This window comes from Zalophus californianus, chromosome 9, assembly GCF_009762305.2.
Source record: "Zalophus californianus isolate mZalCal1 chromosome 9, mZalCal1.pri.v2, whole genome shotgun sequence".
Taxonomy (NCBI): domain Eukaryota; kingdom Metazoa; phylum Chordata; class Mammalia; order Carnivora; family Otariidae; genus Zalophus; species Zalophus californianus.
This window is the reverse complement of record NC_045603.1, coordinates 45590718-45617149: the sequence shown is the minus strand read 5'-3', so window position 1 is coordinate 45617149 and position 26432 is coordinate 45590718. Positions and strand designations below refer to the sequence as shown.

General features: G+C 37.5%; 1 long non-coding RNA gene across 1 annotated transcript in view; it reads right to left on the bottom strand.

The window, feature by feature from the left end:
- The window catches only part of LOC113922734, a 102205-nt gene that overhangs the window by 31164 nt on the left and 44609 nt on the right, over positions 1-26432 (bottom strand). The gene's annotated exons all lie outside the window — the stretch shown is intronic.

The following is a 26432-nucleotide window of genomic DNA, read 5'->3' as shown; positions in this document are numbered from 1 at the left end:
ATCACAAAGCACAATATCTGTACCACTTCCCGCAGCTTTGCTTCACATCCTTTGCTAGCTTTCCTTTCACAAATGTCAAATTCCTCAGATTTTCTTCACCAATTAAAATTATGAACAACTGGAATTCTTAGAAGACTCTCATGTCTAATTCATTTATCTGAATAAAATAAGGGGTTAAGATTCAGAATCCTTTTCTTTAGGCTGTACAAATAAAAGATGGTTCATTTGCTTTGGTATTAAAGTCTGTAATCCTAACCCTAACCTTAACACTTCCCTTTGAAATGGTATGCCTGAAAAAAAGATGCCTTTGGAAGGACAGGTAATGTTTATTTATTGCCTTTTTAGACCCTCAGCCCACGTTTGCACAGCCCTGACACCTAATTTCTTCTGGCACTATGTACTCAGGTCCACACATTCATATTCATGTCTGCCCAGAGAACAACCATTGACCACGTGAGGGTTCCTCCATAGTTCCATTTGCAAACCTGCTGACAGGTGGGAATGAATAATTTAGCACATATGGTTAAGGCATAATTCACTATAGAGAGAGAAGCCCAGAAGATGTTCTAATTCCAAATAAACATAACATGTGATTTACATTTCTTAGGGTGTAGATGACTTGCTATACATTGTTTAGGATGGTAGGGAAGACCATCAACTATTAAAAAAAAAAATGGCCTAGAAGGGAAATCTTAAGGATGGTCATTAGGGACGAAAATTCACATTCCCTGATTTTCTGGTTACCTTTCAAAGAGAAAAACAAATTCAAAAGTCTTCAAAAGTCAAAAACAAATAACATTTCTTGTGCAACTGTCAGCTATGGATCTTAGATAGACAACTGAATTATTTTGAGTACAGAAAGACAGTATGCAATACTGCTAAGAGTTAGTACCCAGCTTTACTCCCTCATAGAAGGTTATCTATGTATCTATCTATAGACAGATAGATAGATGTATTTCATACTCAAGGAATAGCTGTATAGCCAGAAGATCTATAAATATAAATTAATGTCATGAAAAGCTATTTGTGATATAATTGAAATCTGTCTTTTCCCAATGAAAAAAATGTATATATGAATTAAATCTTCACATTCTACATATGAATATTTAAAATGCTACATATACTAAGTACTAAAAATACTAAAATACTTCAATATAATCAAATAATAATTAAATAACATATAAATATAATTAAATATACATAGATAGATACTACAAAAGACCTACAAAGAAATGGTAATAGTTCTTCCAGGAAGCAGGATTCACCTGATACTAGACATGACATGCAGTTTAACTCTTGACCTTTTTTTATATAAGGGTCTGTTCACTGCTAAAGAATGAAAAGGAGTAGAAGACCACAGACAGCATCTGAGGTCCTGATAATGTGCAATATGGCAAAACAGTCCATAAAGTACACCAAGAAAGGAAAAATAGGTAAAACAAATTCTATCACTTAATATGGCCACCGATTACCATCTCCTGCCATGTAATATTAGAACATCCATTTCCAAAAGTTCCCAGACAGTGGAATCAAACTGACCTTCTATTTCCTCTCGCTTCCTTCAAAAATGAAATGGGCATTCAACACATTTGTCATTCTATGTTCCCTCAGAAAGAGTAAATGGACCAGGTAGGTATGTCTACAATGCAACTATTAGCTGCCACCAGAGTGAATTGATGTGCTTTTGTTAGCTTGTTCAATATTATGACCCACTTTACTCTTCTAAAATGAAATTCACTCTTTGCAACTCTTATTCAAGTTTAAGAAAGGAGAGTCTTTTGGGGCAGCTGGGTGGCTCAGTCAGTTAAAGCATCCAACTCTTGGTTTCGGTTCAGGTCATGATCTCAGGGTCATGGGATCAAGTCCTGCATGTGGCTCCACGCTCAGTGTGGAGTCTGTTTGTCCTTCTCCGTCTGCTCCTCACCCCTCTCCCTGCTCTCTCTCACTCACCCTCTCTCTCTCTCTCAAATAAATAAATAAAATCTTAAAAAAAAAGGTGGGGGAGAGTCTTTCTAAGATTGTTCCTTCAAGCTCAAATTCTTCAGAAATCTAGTAGGTATTCTTTGTCCTCTGTGCTATGTCTCACTAGTACAAATCTTAAGACACCGAATATTGGGATAATTCAAGCTCTTTGGAGCTTTGGATTACAATATTTCATGAAAAGGAACGAGGTCATCTTATAAAAGAATGCCAACACATATCAGGCTTGTTTTACAAACCAAAGCTCTGGGAAAATAAAAAGAAGTAAGGAGTGTTGACAAGATATTTATTTTGCAGACATGTAAAACTTGACTGTCTGATTTTCAGCAAAAACAATACATGGGGAACTTTGTAATTATTCTGCTCAAATTCACAAAGAAGTAGAAATATGTTTAATGACCTCCAAAAGTAAATATCTCGGCATAAAAAATAAGCAACTGGAAAATAAGCCATTAAAAAATATTTTTTAGGGGCACCTGGGTGGCTCAGTCGTTAAGCGTCTGCCATCAGCTCAGATCATGATCCCAGGGTCCTGGGATCGAGCCCCGCATCGGGCTCCCTGCTCAGTGGGAAGCCTGCTTCTCCCTCTCTCACACCCCCTGCTTGTGTTCCCTCTCTCGCTGTGTCTCTCTCTGTCAAATAAATAAATAAAATCTTTTAAAATAAAAAATATTTCTTAAATGAAGTTCTTGGCCTGTAATTTCTTATGTCTTATTAAATTAAAACTAAGAAAGAGTATAGGAAAGTTACAACAAATTCTATATTTTGAACATAATAAAGTTGATCTAAATGCAAAAATAAGTAAATTATATTATTTAAAAGTCAGAAGCATCCAATGATCTCTTCATTAAAATGTTCAGTAAGCAATATTTCAAAGAATGAGTTCAATGCCAATGCAATTCCTAGAAAAATGAAGACCTGTTGGGGATATATATTTCATAATTAATGTTGGGCTATTGGGTTAGGTATTTTTCATATAATGTTTAATGTATATATTATTGATGCACTGGGATGACTAACTGTTCCATTCTGTGGAGAGCTGTGCTGTGTCCCAGGAAACCCCTCAGTGCTGGACAAACAGGGGTGGTTGTTTACCTACAACTAAAATCCATACCTTAGAATCTCTACATGATTTCAACAACTTTTATAAGGCCCCATCAGAAAAATAAGTTAACCAAATATTTAGGGCTTACATCTCCCTCAGGGTAAATATATAGACTATATCTGGATTGGATAACAGAACTAATTTAGGTTGACAGAAGTTAAAGGTAAACTTGAAGAGTAAGGAGATAGATAATGCAGACTAAGAGAAACAAATGAATTTCCGCAGTAACATTCTTTCCATCAGTATTCGTAAAATATACTTTAAACTGAGAAAATGTCAGTCTTTTGCTAAAGAACGTCAGTCTATGCTAAAGAATCTAAAGATTCTTTAGCATAGGAATCACTAGTCTTAATAATAAGGGGGGATGAAAGCATGGAAATTTCCATAGGAACATCAAATTTTCTTCAATCATACTGATTTATTGAAATGCTTCACAATGGACTTCTAAAATATATTCTCACCACAGGCGATTCCCTAAAGGGAATTACTCAGAGATCAAGGTTATCCATTTTAAGTGAATTTGACAATAATAAACTGTTTAGTAGTTTTATGGTTAACATAGACAATAATTTCCAGAGAATTTTTGGACCCCCAGCTAACAAGTATAGCCAATTTTTTGAGAAGTCTAAATAGTGTGCAATTCCTTCAGTACCTGATGCCAGTGAATCTATTATTTCTCAGTTAAAGTCTTTGTTGTATCTGTTTTCATTTAAGCTCAGGAGAAAACATTTTGTTTCTGGAATTGTTTCTTGGAAAAGGGAGTAGGTCATTCAGTACATTACCAAAACCTAATGGCTTTCTTCCCTTCCCTTGCTGCCGTACCATATATTGCTGCCTGAAAATAGTCCACACACGTGGCCCTGTCATTTGGCAATAAAAACATCTGATCCAACAGTGACGAAAGGTCAATGTTTGAAAGAAAGCAATCTAAGATAATTTCACTGCTAACTTAGAGAGGGTCCAAATAAACTTGACAACACATCCAATATACAGAGTACATTAACAGGGAGAATACTCAGTACCACAGGACATATTTCATCCAAGTACTTTCAAAATGAGAAGCCTACGCCAGTGAAAGTATGAACCTTTCTTATATAGAAGCAAAAGGAAATCAGGGGTTGATGTGAAGGACACTTGCTCAAACACTTAGCTGTTTTTGATTTTTAATGTGTTGCTCATTCTAAGACAAACAAACATGGCAAAATTCAGAGGAAGAAAAAAGATTTCCAAACTGGAATTAGTTTTCCCAGATTAATTCTAAAAGATTATTCATTATGTGATTTTTAACTAACTTTTTTATTTTTGGTTCTTCTGGAGTTCTTTATAGCCTTCTTTCAAATCCTTGCTGAATGCATTTCCATGTGACTATCTGGTGTGCCCAAAAGACAGGATAGCTCTAGTTGCTGAGCAAGGATGCTCACATAAGTTTTACTGATTTTCAACTTCCCTCATGTTCCATGAGGAAGAGACATATGATTCTACTTTATCAACTACATGTAATATAAAGTCTGTACCAAAGCCTAATAATCGTGGGAAAATATAAGCTTTAAATAAAGTCTACTAAACACTAAGTATTTAATTCTAATAGTCATACTAATATGTTGCATTACAGCTTTACAAAGTGCTCATACTTAGGTTATTCCATTTGATCATCACAGAATCCTTTTAAGCCAATGGAGTAATATCATTATCCTTATTTTATAAATGAGGACATTGAGGCTCACAGATCCCATACTAAGGACACTTTTCAACACCTAATTCAACATTCACTGCACCACACCATGCCCCCTCTTTAACTACATTAGCATATATTTTCTGAGTGCCTAACCGTGTACTAGGCCATGTGCCAAGGAGCTGTAGATACAGTGGTGAACAAGAAAACCTCAGACCCTGTCCTCAAAACAGTTTTAATAAAAATTATCATTTAATAACATACAAAATAAGTTGAATGGATACAAAATTTACTGATTAGGCTGGAAAATATAACACCAGAAAATCATTAAGAATAGTTTCTTTATAAGTATAATTTGAAATGTATTCACCAGCCTCCAGTAAGAATATGGCCCTATACAAAGTAACACATTTTTATAGAGACATGATTCAATGTCGTTAGAAGTCTGACGTATAGTCAGTGTCAGTGTCATAGAGAGCTATCAAAACTGCATATGACACTTTTTAAAGATTCACAATGCATACCCGCATGGCTCTAAAAAGTCTTACATCACAAAACTTACTCAAATAAGTGTTTCCCAAACTTCTTTCATCATGAAAACTTTTATTCAATATAATACCAGTTAACTTGAAGAAATGTTAGTTAAGAAGACAGGTTTTGGAATTTGAATGACAAGGTTTGAATCCCAGCTCTACCGATATATTTGTTAAGGTAAGAGAATCTATTTGCAACATATGAATCCTAAAATTTCAATGGCTAACACAATGTAAGTTTAACTTTCACTCATGGAAAGTCAATCAGTAGATTAGAGAAAGTGGGGAAGGGAAACAGCTCTGCTCCACATAGTCCTTCATGAATCAGATCGGTAGAAGTTCAGCCACCTTCAACAGGTGGCTCCCAGGGTTACTCTGGACATGGACACCCAGCTACCTGACTGGGAAAAGAAAAAGTGGAGAAAAACATGTGTTTTTGTGGTTCTGGTTATGCGTCTATCACTGTGTCTCATGCCAAATATAATGGCAAGAGAGGTTGGAAAATGTAGACCAACTGTGTACAGGGTGAAGGAGAAACTGATTCTCTCAACAATTTGCCATCACACATCACTACCAATCCCTAGTTGGGTAACCCAGAGTAAATCATTTAACCTCCATAGTTGCCTCCATAAACCAGAGATACTGTATCTTGTTACATCCAAAACACCATCATTTTTTAAAACTGCACTATTATTTTATGTGCCAGTAAAAAAAAAAAGTACTGCCAATTAAACTAGATACACACATACCATCAATTGTAAGAGACATCGTGACCTAACTGTTAAAATATAGGCAGGAGGGGGGCCAGAATGTATGACTTCGAATTCATGACATAGAATAATAATAGCTGCCTCCTTATATTACTGGAAAATTAAATAAAGCAAAGCCATAAATAACAGGTCATGTTGCAGGGTCACCACAGGGCTTGAAGTCATCAGTCAACTAAAATTATAGTCACATACCAACAAAAGCCATATAAAACCTACACACAGGGACACCTGGGTGGCTCAGATGGTTAAGCGTCTGCCTTCGGCTCAGGTCATGATCCCAGAGTCCTGGGATCAAGCCCTGTGTCAGGCTCCCAGCTCAGTGGGGAGCCTGCTTCTCCCTCTCCCTCTCCCTCTGCCTCTGCCTCTCTTGCTTGTGCTCTCTCTCTCTCTCAAATGAATAAATAAAATCTTAAAAAAAAAAAAAACCCTACACAAAAACAAACTTTGACTTGGAAATACAGAACAGGTATTGAAACATTCTTGCAACTATCGAGCAGAATCACTACAGGTCAAATCCTGAGTACCACCTACCCCCTTACCAATCCTTCCTACAACCATCACTTCCTTTTGAACAACCAAGGTGCTGGGAGAGGAAAGGAATAGCAGACTGCAGCAGAGAGTGGTTTCCCTTCTCCTAATGTTTGCTGCAGGAATGTTCCCTGACATTGATAATGGATCTTTCAAGGTCCTAATTAAAATGGTGATGAACACCTTTGCTTGCTTATGCAATGAGGATAGTGTTTAGACTTCAAGAGAGAACAATGTAATGGCCCAAAAAAGGCTGCCTCTCAAGTCAAAATACCCAGATTTGAATCACTGATCCTTCAAATGACCTAACTTCCCTAAACCTCTGCTAGCTTCATGCATGGAATGGGGATAGGTGATGTTAAATGGGATAATCTGTGTGAAGTCCTTAGCACTTATAAATTCATGGTTTATAGCAAGTACCTAATAAGCATAGCAGTTATTTGGACCTTTGCTTCCTGCCCTAGGCACCTATGCCTTTAGGCTTCTTGGCTGTGAGTCATTACCCATCAGGAATCACACAGGCTTGCAAGGAGCCATAGAAAACTAAACCCTCACCATATTCTTCCCTACCCTTTCTCTTTGAACTCAGCAGCTATAACAACAGTACTGCTTTCTCTACAATACTTTACTCCATAAACTTTTCCCAGAACCGCTAGGAAAGAGATCTTATGTTCCTGTATTTTGTCTCATCAGCATCCTGAAAAACATGACAATATTGTCTCATTACTTAAACCAAAGTAAAGTCCTTGAAAATAACAAGTTAAAAAAAAATCCCAGAAATTGCTGGCCAATCACTAGAATTTTTCATTTTTGTTTGTTTTCCATTTTAAAATCATTACTGACACCATTTCTGAACCAGAAGATGGATTGCGATGCAGATGCTACAGACATAGACATAAACATATAGATAGAATGTCGTGTAAGTTCCCCATAAAGTTCTAAGTAGTCACTCAGCCTAAAAAGATAAAGCCATCCACCAACTAAAACCATTCGTATAAACACGTCTTGGCCTTTTGGCCAAGATCAAGTGTAAAACCATGCATATCCATGTACATTCTATATGTAGAGAGTAATAATATATAACCGAGTGATCAGTAGACGGAATGTAGAAGGAAGGAACACATGGGAATGTAGTTCTGCTGACCAGTATCATTTAGGTAGATCAATAGGCACATAATTTCACAGAATATAGTTTAGCAAGATTAGGTCAGGGTTTCCTGGGTAAATAAATAACATCCCATAACTGCTGATGACATGCATTATAAGTAGTTCACTGACTAGTTTATTGGTGCTTTCATTAGTAACTAACCTCACAATGAACTAGTCCACTTCTCAATTCATCAAAGGTGTGAATTCTGCGGCAGGTAAAGGGAAATACCGCTTGAAAGGCAGGTGATAGCCACTAATTCATATTCATTTTGGTGGCTCAGTGTTGTGATCTTATCTGGCACAACCAACAGTGCTACAAATAGGCAATCTATCCCCTCATGAACTATCTGGATATTTTTTCTCCATAGGGCAAATTCACAAAATAGTTGCTGCCAGTACTTCATTACTAGTGAACCTACCACAGAAGAATTTCTTCAAAACACAGTACTGTTCTATTACAAACATTCTATCTCAATTTTTCTGATGATTAAAGGGGATTTTAATTATACAATCAATGAGAAAATAGATAGAAACCATCTGGACATTCCTGTGTTTTCTGCCAAAGAATTTTCTTTTGTTTTACATGTCAGTGACTTAAGCTAACAAAGGAATTTCAGTGCCAGTCATTTGTCCTTGGCAGGGCTGGATCTTTTTTATGTTATGAAAGATCTTCTAAATTTACTGATTGAAAGTCAAATTATCCCACATGGTCAGCGAATTAACCTCAACATTTTCCTACACATAAAACTAAGAACAAAGGGTATTTTTTAATTACTTGATCTTTAAAGCATACAAACTTTAAATCATCTTGTGCTTCAACGTTTTTACTAATCAGGGTGGTCAAAACTCAAAAACTCTCTTTTTTTGAGGAACTGATGGAAAATGCTTAACTAGTAAGGTACTGAAAAAATCCTATTGGCTTTAAATTACATAAAAGAACAGCGAAAGAGATGGCATTAGAGAAACAAAGAAAGCCTTGCAGAAGTTATATTGCTCTAATGCTGGAGGGCTAGTCTGTATGGACTGAATTTTTAAGGGACTCTAGCAGAGAAGAATCTTTGGGAAGGACTGACCAGGAGACTAGCTCCAAGTGTGCGGAATAAGAGTGAACTACCTGATAAAGAAAATCACATGCTGGGTCAGAAACCAATCCTCACTGCTGCCATTGTCCTAAATGTTAGGAAAGGTGGCATATGGCTATGGACTTTGCCTAAGCATTTTGTCACATTTCTCCGTTGAGCACCATGACCTTGACTTTGAAAAGGTGGGTTTTGTTTCTTAAATCCATTCTTTGTAGAGAAGTGTACAAAACAAGAAAATAGCTCCATCCATGAAGGCAAAGAAACAGTAAGATCTTTTCAACATTCTATGGAGGCATCTCTGTAATATGCAGGATTTGTTGGGGTGGTAGATGGGTGTAGAAAACCAGAAGCTTCTGGGACTTGGAAATTTAGTGGCCAAGGAATACTAGAGAATTACATTACATTTTACGGTAGGAAAAAAAAAGAACGAAAAACGCCAGTATGAAAATTGGATTCACAGCAATATATTTTAGAGATAATTTATAGGACTAACTCACAAGAGCTTTTCAAAGATAACTTAAAATATTTCAGTTAAAGTAAGGAAAGAACCAGAAATTGGTTTAAAATTCATTGAACTGTCAATAGTGCTGGAGGGCATAAATTGGACCAAGAAACATGTTCTCCTTTTGGCACTTCTTTTTAAAAGAAAAAAAAAAACAACTATGATCTATTTTAGGCTAGAAACTCCTGTAAGAATTCACAGGGAAAAGATATCAAGAAGAGAAAATTACCTTTTATCTGTTACTAAGTTGACATCACTTCACTATCCTCATTTAAAAAAAATAATAATTAACTTTAAAAAATTAAAAATAAAAAATAATAAACTCTCCAATTGACTAGTCTGATAAATTTCTTCGGTTACATGACTGCTTTCCCAAGTCCTTACCGAAAATGAAGGAGGCCAGAATTTAGTGACTCATGTCGGGCCTAAGAAACTAATCCCAATCTAAAGATATATTTTTATCATATTGCAAGGATTTTGGATGAAAAGATTCAAAATTAAATTAGCAAGGTCCTGATGAACATAATGAAATTATTTTGTCTTCACCTTGATATTTATAGATCCTTGATGATTACTAGATTTTAAACTGTAAAACTCCCTGCAAATTAAATACAGTGTATTAAAAAGGATGATGCAGGTATTTTTAAATAAAATATACACATTTCCAGAAAGCTATGTGGTAAGGCATATATTTGAGATATCTGCTGAAGGACTACTAAAAATAGCAATATTGGAAACCATAGGTCAAGTGGGGGTGATGGGCAAGGAAGAAGTAGTAATGTTACAGAAGGAACATGGCCTTTGGCCATGAACTGCTTTGCATTGAAGACGTGGCTCTGGCTCTTGCTACTTTGGCCAAGTTACTCTATTAAGTTTCCTCTTACTACTGAGAACTGTTGGGGGTTAAATAGGATGATATATGTGACATGCCTACCACAGTGCTAGGCACACAAAAGATACTCAGTAATTGTGAATGCTCCATCCCCCACAAGAAGGGCTGAGCTAGGAGAAGGAAGCAATGAAGGAGGTTGGGGGCACTTCCCCTAGCTGCCAAGGATGTTGCCAGATGACATTCACAGCTGAGTCCCTTTCAAAGAATGGCCCCTTGCTAAAGAGAGGTGTCTGCCCGAAAGTCATGCCCTGTCCCTGGGGGCAGGTGCACTCAATGACTGGAGGACAAAGGTACAAAGGCGTGATGCGGGGCACTTCTGAAGCGTCATCTCAGCTTTTGAGTGAGGAAAGGGATCAGTGGAGACATGTTGCAACTGTATCACAGATCAACTTGTCCCACTGCCCTGTCCAGCTTCCCTCTTTCCTTTACAGGTGATGTTCCTGACATCACTTCCAAATAAATCTCCTACATGCAAATTTCCACTTCAGAGTCTATTTCCCTAGGACATAAGATCATTCAGGGAGGGGAAAGGATTAGTTTCATGGTGAAAAAGCAGGGGTTTTTGGAGATTACAAATGATTACTGTTATAATTATACTAGGTTGTTTGCAGTTTTTCTTTTCAATTACATGTGAGATTATCCCCATTCAACAGATTAAGAGAGGCTAAGTGATTTGCCTAACGTCACAGAGCCAGCACCTGTATAGCCGAGATTCCAGCCGGAGTTTATCCAGCACTGAAGTCTGGGCTTTTTCCATGACATCACGTTGTCTCCCAACCACGTCACTGTACGTGAGAGGCGTGCCCAAGGCAGTAGGAAGAAGGGTGAAAAGCACAGTGGCTCTGGCTGACTTCCCAATCACAAATCCCAATTTGGGTTAATATGGCTCAGGCTCCACTTTCAGTTTCTTATGCCCTGAGCTTTAGGGTTTTTCTTTGAGGTTCTTCCTCAATCCCATAATCCCAGGTATTGAGCCTATGAATTTTCTCTCTGTGTGTTTGCTTCTTTTTGTCTGCACATCCTATTTTAAAAGAAGGCAGTGTTTTATAACTAAAAAATAAAATACAAGGATATGAACTGTAGAGTCTGAGAACTGAATTCTCATCCCAACCCTGCCATTTACTTGCTATGAGGTCTCAAGAGAACTGCTTAAACTCTCGTGGCCTCTATTTAATCATCTGTGAACGGAAGGAATAATAACCTTCTGGTACGGCTGTTGCGATACTCACTGGGATGACCTACCTAAAGCACGCAGCACAGTGGGCCTTCCAGACACCTGCAGCCATACATCCTCATTCTTTTCTAAGGAGCTCCCTGGTGGTACCACTCATCCAACCACTCACTCCGTTGTCAACGAATCAAATTATAGGAAGTGAAAAGCTGCCTTCCCAGATTGTGTCATATCCCCTTTACAACATACCCATTCTGATTGACAATACACATACTCATTGCAAGAACCATCCTTAGCCTCTCCAGGTCTTTATCATCATGTCTGTTACCTGGGTCCTAGACTTAATTCAAAACCTACCTGGAATGGTTAGAACCCATAAACCACCGTCTCCTTTCCTGAGAAGATGAGGCCTCTCTACTTCCTCAGCTCACCCTGACAAGACAACCCATATCCCACCACACCCAAGGGATTCTGGGACTTCAGAAGAAATTATTCCTGCTCAGAAAAATAGGCTGACCCTGGAAAACAGTATGGAGGTTCCTCAAAAAGTTAAAAATAGAGGTACCCTATGACCCAGCAATTGCACTACTATTTATCCAAAGGATACATAGTGATCCCAAGGGGCACCTGCACCCCAATGTTTATAGCAGCAATGTCCACAACAGCCAAACTATGGAAGGAGCCCAGATGTCCAGCAACATGAATGGACAAAGAAGATGTGTGTGTCTATATATATATACATATATGCATATATGTATACACACACACACACACACACACAATGGAATATTAGCCATGAAAAAAATGAAATCTTACCATTTGCAATGAGGTGGATGGAAGTAGAGGGTATTATGTGAAGCAAAATAAGTCAATCAGAGAAAGCCAATTATATGATTTCACTCATGTGTGGAATAAAAGAAACAAAACAGATGATCATAGGGGAAGGGAAGGAAAAATAAAATAAGATGAAATCAGAGAGGGAGGCAAACCATTAGAGACTCTTAACTATAGGAAACAAACTGAGGGTCGGTCGCTGGAGGGGAGGTGGGTGGGAGGATGGGGTAACTGGGTGATGGGCATTGAGGGCACTTGATGTAATGAGCACTAGGTGTTATATGCAACTGATGAATCACTAAACTCTACCTCTGAAACTAATAATATACTATATGTTAATTAATTGAATTTAAAATAAAATAAAATAAAATTTATACCAAAGGGAAAAAAAAGAAAGAAAAATAGGCTGGATTCCCCTGAATTAAACATTTAGAATCCCATATTGAGATTTAAACCCACAAGTTCTGATTTCTGGCAAAGGGCACATGCCCTCAAATTCACAATCACTGCTTGAGTAGGGAAATGTTTCCCTACTTCCCATGCTTTATTTTGGAATTTGAATTATAATAATTAATATTTATTTAACATTTACTATATGCTAGGTGCTTTGGTAAGTGTTTTACATATACTGTGTTGTTAATCCCCATGAGAAACCTAGTTAGGTATTATAATAATCCAGACTTTATAAAAGAAGGAAAACAGTATCAGAGAAAATGTACTTCCCCTGATTCCAGGAGGGATGGAAAGTTGGGGCAACTCTAGCTGTCAACCCAACCATATTGAACAGAGAGTTGAAAGACATAAGAACTAGAAAGAACCACCAATAAGAATAATCTTGTAAGAAGAAGAGGGCGGGAACCCTTCTTGTATTTATATACATCAGCATATATTTGGACTTCTCAATTCTTATTAATTTTACCATTAATTTACCATTTTATTATGGAGATTTTTTTCTAAGAAAAAAATTGAATTTCCTAAAATCACAGTTCCTTTTTTAAGTAGAAGAAGAAAATGAAGAGAGCTATATAGTTAGTCAATTGGGATGTTTGATTATGTTAAAAAAATTTTTTTCAAGACAAAGCAAAGGCAGGAAGCTAACTTACAGGGAAATAGCAATGAGCCCATGATACCCAGATTGAAGGCCAAAGTCCTGAAACCAAATACTTTGCCTAATTCACAAAGCTTCATCATTTTAAGTGAATTTACTCTCCTAAGATGGTATTTCTCTTCTCTAGACCTTTTACTGAGATTTGACTTGATTTTTCCTGGATCAAGTGAAGTCATTTGCTTGAATTAGTCACCCCTATTTATTGAAAACCAGACAATTTTTATGTTTCAACAAGTCTGACATCATAAATCAAATTATGAACAAGTAAAGCTAATTTAATTTTTAAAAAATGAGATCTTGTATTCTTTGATGACTCAATGAAATTAAGAGTTGTTCATTTTCTCACTCAGGGGCAATACTGGAGATACTTAAACTAGCATTTTAGTGACACAGCAGTGGCACTATGCCCCGTCCCTTAATTTTGTCTGACAAGATGAGACTCTTGACTTTTTTCAACGAAAACATCTTCCAAGTGGATAGTGATCTGGCTGTGACATCAGCCACTCCCACTGAGCAGAAAGACTAGAGGGGCTGCCACCTCCTTGCTGTCTCTTTCCTCTCTGCCATTACTCCTCCCCAACACTTCTTTCTCAGCTTAACCCACAAAGGCACTATGAGCCCAGCATCAAAAACGGCTACGTTTTAAGTTATTTTGTCATGTTAAAAAAATTGCATTGATTAAATCACATGTTTTCAACCTGTCACCCTTCTAACCAACACCATGGGGGATTCTGCACCATAGTCCACTGGCATTGATATTTTAAGTCTGTGTTCACACACTAGATCGTGAGGATACTCTCTCATGTGAGGATCAAGTACGTGGTCTTGGGTTTGTTAATGTGGTGTTATAACAGTTTGAGCTAGCCAACAAAAGATATTTTCTATCCAGTTAAAAGATTTTTCAGTATCTACTATAGTATGGCATTGTGTTGTCTTTTTTTAATATATGGGATTGATGTTTTTGTGTCTTTACCTTCTCTATCCTAGATTTACTGCTTCAGAAAGAACGCAGGCCAGGGTGAGCAATCTTTTTCTGTAAAGCCACACAGTCTGTCACAACTGCTCACTCCGTCGTTGTAACTGTGAAAACAGCCCTGATCAATTCGTAAACAAATGAGCTGTGGCTGTCTCCCAATAAAACTTTATTCACAAAACAGGAGACGGGCCAGACTTAGCCACTAGTTTATCTAAACCAAAAGGTTGCTGATGGCAAGAAACTATCTCCTCCTGTATCCCTACCACATAGCACACACTGGATATTCACATCTGTCAACTAAATGAATAAAAATGAATTTCAAAGGACCAAGAAACGATTCTGCATCAGTCATAATAGCAAATATGTAGCATTTCACAACTGTTGGTGTGGACTAAAGAAACTTGCTAGTAGAGAAGCATTTGCTGAATAACTAAAACTCAACTTTATTTCATACCCAACATCAATCTCTGGCCTTTATTCTTGACTCACCCACTGGATTGTCTTTTAGGAATTTATTCTTGGTTCAAAACATCATTAAAAGGTGCAGTAAACCTAGGCCGTGGCCGTGTATATATTGGCTCCTTTAAAAAGTGCTCCAAGTAGAAACAGGCATATTGAAGAACTGTTGCTGCTTTGTGTGCTCCCACTCACATGTGTTTTAATATTTCAGCTTTATCAGGACAGGTAGACTGCCATCTAGTTGATTCTTGACAGTTCAGTGGTTTTAGCTAAAACTTTGGCAGTTGATTTTTTTTTTAATGAGGGCAGCCAATGTTTTGACAAAATTCAACTCATCGTCAACCCATCGTCCCTAGGGAAATTCTTGAGTTTTTAGAACTCGTTTTCAGACCAACTCTTCACAGAAAGGATGCATATCTTCCTTTCTTTTTCAGGAATTCCCTTTTTTGCAGTCAACTGTCACAGCTGATAACCTACTGGCTTAAAGGGAGCTTTTAACTTCCTGTACAAAATAAACAACATGGCATTGCAAATAAGCCTTATGAAACGATAAGTATAATGTTTTTTAACATTTTAAAGGTATTTTCATAATATTCCCTGTCATAAGATGCCCAGATGGCAAAATAAAGGAAGTAAGGATTATAATCATGCAAAATAAATGATTTTCTCCTCTGGTCAAATAAAGAAATTTGGTTTTAAAGGTTTAGAACCAACACTTGTCATAAGCAGACATGACCTACATAGTTTCTTTTTTTTAACTTAGCTTTAAAAAAAAAAAATATTTTATTTATTTATTTGACACAGAGAGAGAGGAGAGAGGGGAGGGAGAAAGCATGAGCCAGGTGGAGAGGCAGAGGGAGAAGGGGAAGCAGACTCCTCACTGAACAGGGAGCCCAATGTGGGACTCAATCCAGGAACCCTGTGATCACGACCTGAGCCGAAGGCAGTCGCTTAATGACTGAGCCACCCAGGGGCCCCCGGCTTAGTTTTTTTTTAATTTTTTTTCCCACCTTCACTGAGGTACGACTGACAAATAAAAATTGTACATATTTAAGGTGTACAACATAATAATTTGATAGAGGTATATATTGTCAAGCTAATTAACATATCCATCACCTCACATAGTTAGTCTTTTTGTGTGTGTGGTAAAGACATTTAGAATCTACTCTCTTAGCAAAATTCAAGTATACATTATTAACTATAGCCATCATGCTATACATTAGCTCTCCAGAACTTTCTCATCTTATAACTGGAAGTTTGTACTCTCGATTAACTTCTCCCTATTTCCCTCACTGCCAGCCCTTTAGGAGCCACCATCCCACTCTTTGTTTCTATGACTTTGACATTTTTAGATTTCACAACAGAGGTCTATATAATTTCTTAAAAACTACCCCCACCCAAGAAAAAAGTCAGTTTCAGGGGAGAAAAAATTCCTTTTTCTTATGTATCTTTATAAAAAAAAAAGACTATAATGTCTTCTTTTTCTTCAAAAAAAAAATTTATCTGGAGACTTCAGAAAATTAGCACTGGGAAAACTACCACTGCCCTTCAAAAAAGAGGATATAGCTTCCTATCCTACATTCAAGCCCAAATATGCCTGACAATTGAAATCACCTGGTCAGCTTTCAGAGCATGCAGATGACTGAGCCATACTACAGGGTCAAGCTGAGGAATCTGTTGCTTTTATTGAGACACTCTCCAGGTGGCCCTAATGGCAATTCAGATTTGGGAACCCCTGCACTAGAGGACTCTTTCCCAGAAATCTGCTGCATCTGGCCAACGCTTTAATGATGATTCAAAAGACCCCAGATTCCTTTTCTCAGCAGTGAGTAGATTTTCTTTCCATCCTTTTGATCTTCACCAAAAATCAGGTGCGGGCCACAAAATCCTATTTACTTTTACTGTAAGCCCAGCATCTGTCTTAACAACCACAGACACTGTTTTCATTTTGTAGCTGTTCCAATCTTTGAAAACAGAGGCTGATATTCACACACAGAAGTGTACTTTTCAAAAAGCCACAAAATAAAGTGTTTTTAGTTCTGATTGAAGAAAAACCATGTGTCAGTTTAAATATCTTCTGCCTTGATTACACACACCGGTATGTGAAAATATTTACGGAATCTAAGTATGGCATTAATGCAACAATGTGAAATCCCCCACCCTTGTGAAATTTAAACAGATAAGCACTAATGATTAAAAAGAAACAAAACAACAACAACAAATATCTGCTGAGTATGTCTGTATGTGCCTGGGAGTGGAAAGATAAACAAAAACTTTTATTTTTAAAAAAATAGCATCTTAGTCAGTAATTTCAGTGCCATGATTAATGAATTTGTTCATTAAATTTCCCAACAAGTATTTAAGTTCCCCTGAAGAAATAATATTTTAGCAAAGCAAATTATTTAGATACAGTCATGGTTGCTTTTTCTTTTCTGTATTGCTGAGATTTTAAAGATTTTTTATTATTATTATAGCAGATTCAACAAAACCATTGACCTGGGTTCTATATTGTATATAGCTGATTTGTGTACTTTTGAGAGTTCAGTCAGGTTTCCAACAATGATACATTTCTCTATGGAAAGTTTAGCATGTGCCCTTTTTTTCCCCAGGCTCCCAGGCTTAGCTCATGGGAGAGTTCATATGCAAAGAGCAATCAGTTAGAAAGCTGATGCAACGGTTCTGAAGCAAGAGGCTAAAGCTAAAACTAAGACAGCAGCAATGAAAAGGGGGAAAGGAGGCAATGGAGAAGAAAAAGAAGTATTAGGTGTGTCTCCAAAATTGTTTCTGGTTGGAAGAAACCTGAGAGAGTTTTAATACTATGTTTATCAAGATAAAAAATAGGTAAGGAGCAGCTTTGGTGTGACAGAGAGGGGAGAAATGATGACTTCAACCATAAAAATCATGCAAAATGCCTCCAGGACCAAATGCCTTTGGGTGAGATGCTGGAGGGGTAGGAGAAAATGATCCCCATGCTTGAAATCTCAAGAATAAGGGCAAATGGCAAGATATGTGAAAAAGCTCTAGAGGATTATGTACCAGCTATCTATCTGCCACAATGATGCTGCATAACAAACACCTACATCACTCAATGGTTTTAAATGATAAGCAATTATTTACTTCAGGATTCTGCTGGTGATTGGGTGGTTCTTTTGGTCACAGCTAGACTCACTCCTGCTTTTGAAGTGAGGTCCTAGGCTGTGACAACTGGGCTGACTCATGATCTCTACATCCTTCAACAGGCTCATTCTCAAGGCAGTGGTAAGGTTTAGTGAGGGAGAGTGAAAACTCACAAGGCTTAGTGAAGCCTGGCTCAGAACTGTGTACAGCTTCACTTCTGCAAATTCTACCAGCCAAAACAAGTTATAAGACCAGCACAGATTTAAAGAGCAGGGAACTAAACTCTATCTTTTGATGAGGAGAAATTCAAGGTCACATCGTAATGGGTATGGATACTGGAGAATTAGGGCCATTTCTGCAATCAGTGTATCATACCACAAATCATAATCTATTCTTCTCCGATACAGCCTGTTTCTGTTTCCTCATCTTAGAAAAAGAGAAGCAGAGATCCATAAAATTTTAGAGCTGAAAGTGAATTGAGTGGTTATGCTCTCAAATCCTTTCATTTACCAATATGGAACCTGAAGCTCAAGGAGCTCACAAACAGCTAAGCAGTCACAAAACCAAGATAAAAAGATTTTCCCAGTTCTGGAAATGTGTAGTTTTTTTAATCCAAATAATGAAATCTTCATTTGTAGGAAATACTGTGAATGCAAAGCAACTTTTTACAAATGGTTCTTTCTACCCATCATTATCCATCATTATTTAGTGAGAAATAAAAAGATAATAGTGACTAAATACGCCTTTGAAAGAAAAGTTTAGAAACGCATTTGTTACTTTATGTAACTCAATGCCACTTCAATTAATAATTTTTTTCAATTAAGAATTTCTTTTTTTAAAAAAGATTTTTTTTTATTTATTTGAGAGAGGGAGCGTGAGCAGGAGGGCAGAGGGAGAGGGAGAAGCAGACTCCCCGCTAAGCAGAGAGCCCATGGACATGGGGCTTGGTCCCAGGAAACCAAAATCACGACCTATGCTGAAAGGCAGACATTAACCCACTGAGCCACCAAGGCGCCCCTCAATTAATAATTTCTTAAAAGAATAAAACATAAATTCTTCTAATCACTTATTTAAGAACGTTTCTAGAAATACTTTCAGACTCATTAAAGGTGCTTTCTTTCTATTTGACTTTTCCAGTTTATTTTGCTTTACTAGTAATTAAGGCATTTTTCATTAAGAGTAAAATGTAAGTTATAGATGATGGTAAATGTCAACCTGACTTGTCATATGTAGAAAACTAACTTAGGAATATGGAATTTTACTCTTTTCTACTTGAAGTGCACTTTAAAATATTTCATGATCAGCTTTCACAAACAGAGCCTGAGGGGAATGATATCTATTTAGAGTAGCTTTTTTCCAACTAAAAATGTGAAAATAACTAAATAACTAAACTAATCTCAGTGAAAGAGTTAAATAAACTCTGGATCTTCCATACAAAGGAATATCAAATCGATGACAAAGAAAAATGTTCTAAAGATAAATAATGTTAAAATCAAAAAGAAAGAAGGAAGGGCGCCTGGGTGGCTCAGTCATTAAGTGTCTGCCTTCAGCTCAGGTCTTGATCCCAGGGTCCTGGGATCGAGTCCCACATCGGGCTCCCTGCTCAGCAGGAAGCCTGCTTCTCCCTCTGCCACTCCCCCTGCTTGTGTTCCCTCTCTCGCTGTGTCTCTCTCTGTCAAATAAATAAAATCTTAAAAAAAAAAAGAGAGAGAAGGAAAGTAGGAAGGAAGGAAGGGAAAAAAGAGAGAATATACTTATATGCAGTACAATTGGATATATATAATTAAAATATTGAAAGAATCTATAACAAAATATGAACAGTGGCTACTTTCTTTTGGTGAACGACTATAGTAATTTAAGCTTTCTTCTTTATACTTTTGCATATACTTAAATCAAATCAAAATAAGTGATTTTAAGTCAAAATAAATAAATTACATTATTTAAAAGGTAATTGAAAAACAAGATAAAAAAGTAAGCCCCAAGATTAATGTGATTGCAAATACTTAAAATACCACAAATCTTTTAAAAAATAATATATTTGAGTAAAATAATGACTAGACAAAACATTTTAAATGAACATATTATTTAATCCTCCTGCATTCAAAATGAGTCATTAAGCCATGATATTAGAAGGAGTGATCAACAATCCCAATTCACAGATAAGAAAGTTTCATGCTCAGAAAAGTTAAATGACCAGTAACTTACCAATGATATATAGGCAGTCCATTTTAGAATAAAGACTCACGGTCTAGCCATGTTCTATTTTATCATTCTGCCTCTCTAAAAATGTTCTCTTTTAGTTAGTTAACACATGGTGTAATACCAGGTTTTTCAAATATGTGAGTGTCCTGCTCACCTTCTCTCATTTATGAATCCATCTTTAGAAACAGTAGTAGCCATTCTATTTTAAAACACAATTTTTTTTGCCCAGATTTGCATATTGGCAAGATTTTGATACATTTTAACATTTTTATCATTTTATTATCCTGATCTCATTTCAGACATTTTTCCTATTGATAACAAATCACAGTCTGTTTCAGCAGTCTTAGTTTAGGGAGAGAAAGTAAAACACACAGCTAAGAATTGAAACATCTATTCCTCACTTACTAGTAGGTGAGACAGCACCTTGAAAGCAGATGTCAAGTCTTACCAATGCTGAACATCTAGGCTGTTGAGATAAAAAGGTGCATTTGATATGGTGCCTATTTCAAAGAGTTTATGGTAGAAAGAAACAGATACAAAGCAACTTAGAGCAATACCGCATTGTAGTTACCACAGAAAATGTTTTTATTTTATTTTATTTTAAGATTTTATTTATTTATTTATTTGACACAGAGAGAGAGAGAGCACAAGCAGGGGGAGCGTCAGGCAGAGGGAGAAGCAGACTCCCCGCTGAGCAGGGAGCCTGACGCGGGACTCGATTCCAGGACCCGAGGATCATGACCCGAGCCAAAAGCAGATGCCTAACTGACTGAGCCACCCAGGCGCCCCAGAAAATGTTTTTATAAGCTTGAAAGAAGGGCTAGTCATTTCTGCTTTGGGGAGTATGAGGTAAGACTGTCAGGAAACTTGTAAAGTCAAAGCTTGGGCTGAAAAATTCTTCAATAAAGTTTGTTATTAAAAAAACAACAACAACAACTAGCAATCAAGTCTGATGATTTACCATCCAAACTACTGTTCTAGGTATTAAGAAGACAGCAAGAGCTATTTCATAGAAGATGGTTTCAATCATCTGATATCCATGTTTTTATAAACATAGGTGGTTATGAATTGAAAGGAATGTGTTCAGCCCTATATTAAGTATTATGGTGGGTACAAAAATTTATGAGACACAGTCCCAGCCTGTAGGACATGCAATATTACTGTAGAGTCAATATATGCACACAGAGGACTAGGACAGTGTATTAGAGGAACATTAGCAGCTATAACAAATACACCCCACAATTCCGGTGGTCTAATATAGTAAGTCTATTTCATGTTCAAGTAAGAGTCCATTGCACATATTACTGGTATGAAGGTGGCTTTCCTCCATCTGATGATTATTCAAAGTTTGGCTAAGCTACTCCCTAACACAGGTGCCTCAGCATCCATTTTGTGTGGCTAAGCGGCCTGCAGAGAACTTGGGCTGATGTTAGCCTCTCCCTCGAGCGCACGCCCCAGGTAACAGCCCACAGAGTCACAAGTAACTGTAAGCTCCTAATGTGATTCCCCCAACCACCTTAGGATATGCGTACTTTTCGCTTGAAACGACCAATCTGGCCCTAGCCTGGGAACCCCAGGGAACCACCTAGAAACCACCCAGAGTCTAGCAGAGACATGTGCTTCAAGTGCAGCTGCTCCGTCTTCCAGTACCTGCCTTTACGTCTCCTCAAGGCCCTTGAGGCATGCTGTGCGTGCCGTGCAGGCTGTGCGTGCCGTGCGTGCCGTGTAGGCCGTGCAGGCTGTGCGTGCTGTGCGTGCTGTGCACCTCCTCAGGACCTAGGCGTAACAAACTTCTCTATTTCAATTCCTTTGGGGTCTTCTGTTGACTCTGGGCTCACTCTTAAACAGCCTAGCCTCTACTGAACAAACGTTAATTTAACAAAGCCTCTTTCCACCTTGTTTCTCTGTCCCCTGCTAGAAGTCTTGTAGTCCTCTGATGTCAGCTGGTAGATGGAGAAAGACAGAATAGAGAAGGCATACCACTTCGTCACCTTCTTAGTCCAGAGGTAAAGTAACTCACGACCCCTATTATGCACTGGCAGGAACTAATGACATCGCACCACCAACACCTGGAAGGACTGTCTGCACAGCTAGCTCCTAGAAACCGCTCGACACTATGGAGAGTGGAGCAAAAATCTCCGGTGGACAGCTGGCCATTCCTGCCTTAGACTTGGGGGAGTGGGGATATTGGAGGGGAATTGGCTCTTACTTTTATCGCATTAGAAAAAAATACCTGATTGCAGATATAATTGATTACTCTCTCTGGGTGTTAGAAAAACTTAGTCTTCACTAATATTTCTCTTCAAATCTTAGATTTCCTAAGATATGCATGCTTTTGAAACTAGAATCCCTCCTAGCCATTAATTCAATTAAATTATGTTTGTATTTTGTTTCTCAGAACTACTTCATAATTGAAACCACCTTGTATAAAAATTGATTTTCAAAAAAAAAAGAAAGAAAGAAAGAAACCACCTTGTGTGAAGCCATTTTGGCACATGAGTAAATTAGCACCCTTTCGGGGATTCATTCATTCAATCAACAAACATTCATGGAGCATTTCCCATGTTCCAGGACACATACAACCTCAGGAAACGAAGGGAGGATCTCCTGCGTCGCTAGAAAGAAATACTGATTTCTGTAATTAATCTAAACTGAAATTCTAGAAGTAACTAAAAGAATACATTACAGCAATCTTATTGCAGAATTTTAGATTTGAGACCCAAAACCATGAAAGTGCCTAGAGTATCCAACATGGCCAAGCATAAGCTGTAGGGCAAAGAGTGGCAGAGGGTGAAGCTGGCTCTGGGAATGAAAGAGACTTCAGAGTTTTTCCTGAAGTAGATTTAACAAGAGTCTGTGATCGAAACAATGACTCAAAGGTATCCAAGATGGAAAACTGGGTGAGTGATGGTGCTCTTAGTGGAACTAGAGGAGCCCCACAAATGAGAGTTTTAAGAGAGAATGTTTCATTATTGCATTGAGTTGAGGTAACTATAGATACCTATATGAAAACTCACTAGGGGCACCTGGGTGGCTCAGTCGGTTAAGTGTCCAGCTCTTGATTTCGGCTCAGGTCATGATAGCTCAGGTCATGATGTCAGGGTCATGAGACTGAGCCTCTCATCGGGCTCTGCTCTGAGCATATACTCTCTCTCCCTCTTCCTCTGCTCCCCCCCTTGCATGTGCTCTCTCTCTCTCTCTCTGTCTCAAAGAAGGAAGGAAGGAAGGAAGAAAAGAGAAGAGAAGAGAAAAGACGAGAAAAGAAAACAAAAAGAAAATTCATCTAGATAAGGAAAATTATCTACCCACACACAATTAAAGGCAGTCTAAATTCAGGTCTTACTCTACTTTTCAAGTTTTTTTGCTTAAATTAAATTTCAAACCCTATATAAGCAAATCAGGGCTATTATAATACTTCCACACTCATCAGAGATGTGGCTCCTTTTTTAACACATGCCTTCATTATTCTCAACATCTGGCTTCCACCTCATGGTCCAAGATAACTACTGAAGCTCCAGACAATGTGTATACACTCCAGTCAACACACAAGGAACCAACTTTCCTACCATTGGCCAGAATCTAATCACAAGGCCCACCCAGATGCAAATATTAGATACTAGATTTGGCAAGATTTAGTGCTCTTTTTCAGAGGTTCTAACTGCATTTTACAAATCAAGCCTACAAAATCACCTGGCCTGGTCTTATGTTCAAATGTTGAATCTTCATCATTTTGAAACACTTAACAAAGGACATACTGGCTTTTAGGGACCACCTACTCTTTAAAACCAAACCAAACAAAAGAGGTGCCATTATAAAGCAAACCTTGGATTCATTTAGGTTTGGTGTGAAAACCATAAATATGGTGGTCTTGCTCTATTTCATCTCCTGGAATTTACACTTTGGTTTCAACTGTGCATTGTTTTCAGTTTCTCACACCCACACACCAGGATCAAAATTTAAGGTGCTGGGGGAAACAACCAATATTAATATTTTTTAACGAGCCTAATTTACACTTTCTTAACTTAGGCAGCCACGTTGGCATTGTTTTATTTTGTAAGCATTAATAACAGCAGTAAACACCTTGTAGCACTTATAACATTTTAGGCTCCCTTCTAAAGCTTTACACATATTAACTCATGGAAACTTCACAACAGCCCAGGAGGTAAGGACTCTAATAATCATCATGTTGAAGATGAAGAAACTGAGGCACAGAAAGGTTAAGTAAGGTGCAAAGGGTTCCAGAGCTGCCAAGTGGAACCTGATCTCCCAACCTGTATCCTGTATTCCCTGTCCACTTTACAAACAGTATTTCTCTTTTGCTGTCCTTTGTATTTGAAGAATTGCCCTGAGACCCCTAGGGCATACTGTACAAAACCCTTGATTCCCAGGGTATGTTATTCCAACTGCTCTTGCCAACTGATCCAGATGCCAGCCAGCAGTCCCCGTGCTCCTCTTTCTCTTCCAATCACCTAATTAAACAATAGGGACTGCCGAGCACTGATAGAACCCACCTGCTGGAGAGGAAGTGCTGAAGATAATGGAGAGTAGGGAAGACTCCACCTCATCACTGCTTCCTTCCTTCTTTCCTATAACGCTAAGGAGCTAATGACGGCCTGTCAGAGAAATGTGAAGAGGATGAAGGACGGCCATGCGGTCAACATGCTGGTAGTTTCATTCTAAAGATATATTACTATCCCCTTTCACAGAGAGAAATCTGGCTAAGAGAGGATAAATAACTCGCCCAAAATAATGGAGTCAGAATTTAAACCCAGCCCTGTTGAACTCAGGCTGAACCCTGAAGCCCAGGCATGCTCTTTCCACACTGCAGAACCAAGCTCAGAAGGGAGAGGAAGGTTCTCCTGATGCTATCTGTCCATCCCATTGAGTCTTACCTTTTCCTTTGTAAAAATGACATCATGAGTAATTTTCAATATTGTTTCCTAGTTGGTGTTACAGCTAAATACTGTTCATTATTGTAGTTCATAGCATGCCATATATTGAGAAGTGGCTTTATGAAGTCATCTCTAAGGAACACCAACAAAAACTAGGTAGTGATATAGCAATAATAGCTGCCTAGAGTCCTTTTTGTTTTTTTTTAATTGTCTCTCAATGTGAACCTGTGTACTTTACTGACAAATATTTTCATTTTATGTAGTTACTTGAAATTTTAAATAGCTGTGTTTATTTTTTCCAAATTAACATATAGTGAGAAAGAGTTTGAAACATTTTCTAAGAAAAAAACAAGCAAATAAAAGGCATCAATTTTTAAATTTAACAAAAGGTCTTCATAGGGTTGTTGTGAAAATAAATGGGATCATATGTTTAAAGAATATTTAGCACGATGCCCAGCAGGTTATAAATGACCAATAAGTGGCAGAGATTTTTATTAGGAACACCATAAAATTCAAATACTAAAAAATTCAAAGCATTACTGACCACCAACTTCATTGCTTCTTAAAATATTGTCATAATATTTAAGCCAACTTAAATTTTAAGTTTTAACTATTTCGTGTAAATGGTAAACTAACAATACTTTCTCATTTATTTTTATACACAAATGAATTATTTTTCAAATATTTTCATTGCCTGTATCTCTAAAATAAGTGTTTTATTTGTCATTGGTACATCGATTTACACAGATTCCAAAAGTGATAGCAAATAATTCCAATGGGTCTTCTCAGAAAAATATGACCTCACTTTCTGCATTTAAAAAAAAATAGTTTGCAGAGGTTCCAAAAAAAAATAAAAATCTTTCTATTGTTTTTTTTCCTGTTCTCCAAAGCTATGAATACTCAGAAAATGCTGGTATAAAAAGTAAAGTTCTGGACATATTTGTAAGCAAACTTATTCTTGTAATGCAATCATTAGAATCATAAGAATTATGGTGACCACACACATGCATCAAAACCATAGCGGTTTGTGGGCTGTCAAAAACACTCTTGGAGAGAAGAGAAGGCAACAAGATTCTGTTGCATTTGTGACCTCTAGAGGCCAACATGAACGTGATATATTTTATTCATTCAACAGTGCCTCCAAGTACAGTCTTCAAGAGTTTGAGATTTATAGGCTTTAGAAAATACAGCAAATTCAAGAGAAGAGAGGTTCCATTTTAGGTGGATATGTTGCCTTGACCTAACAACCACAAACCACAAATTGAAGTTTTAAATAATAATTTGAAAAAGCCTCAGACTCCTGGAGAACCTTTATGGAAAATGAAAACCTTGCCTATTTCACAGTGGAGCTGTCCAGACTAATTACTTATTGCAAGTAATCATCAAATTGAGGACGAACACGGTGAAATGCAACTTTTGGGGCCCTGGAGTCAAAACTCGATTCTAATGTTTGCTGGTTA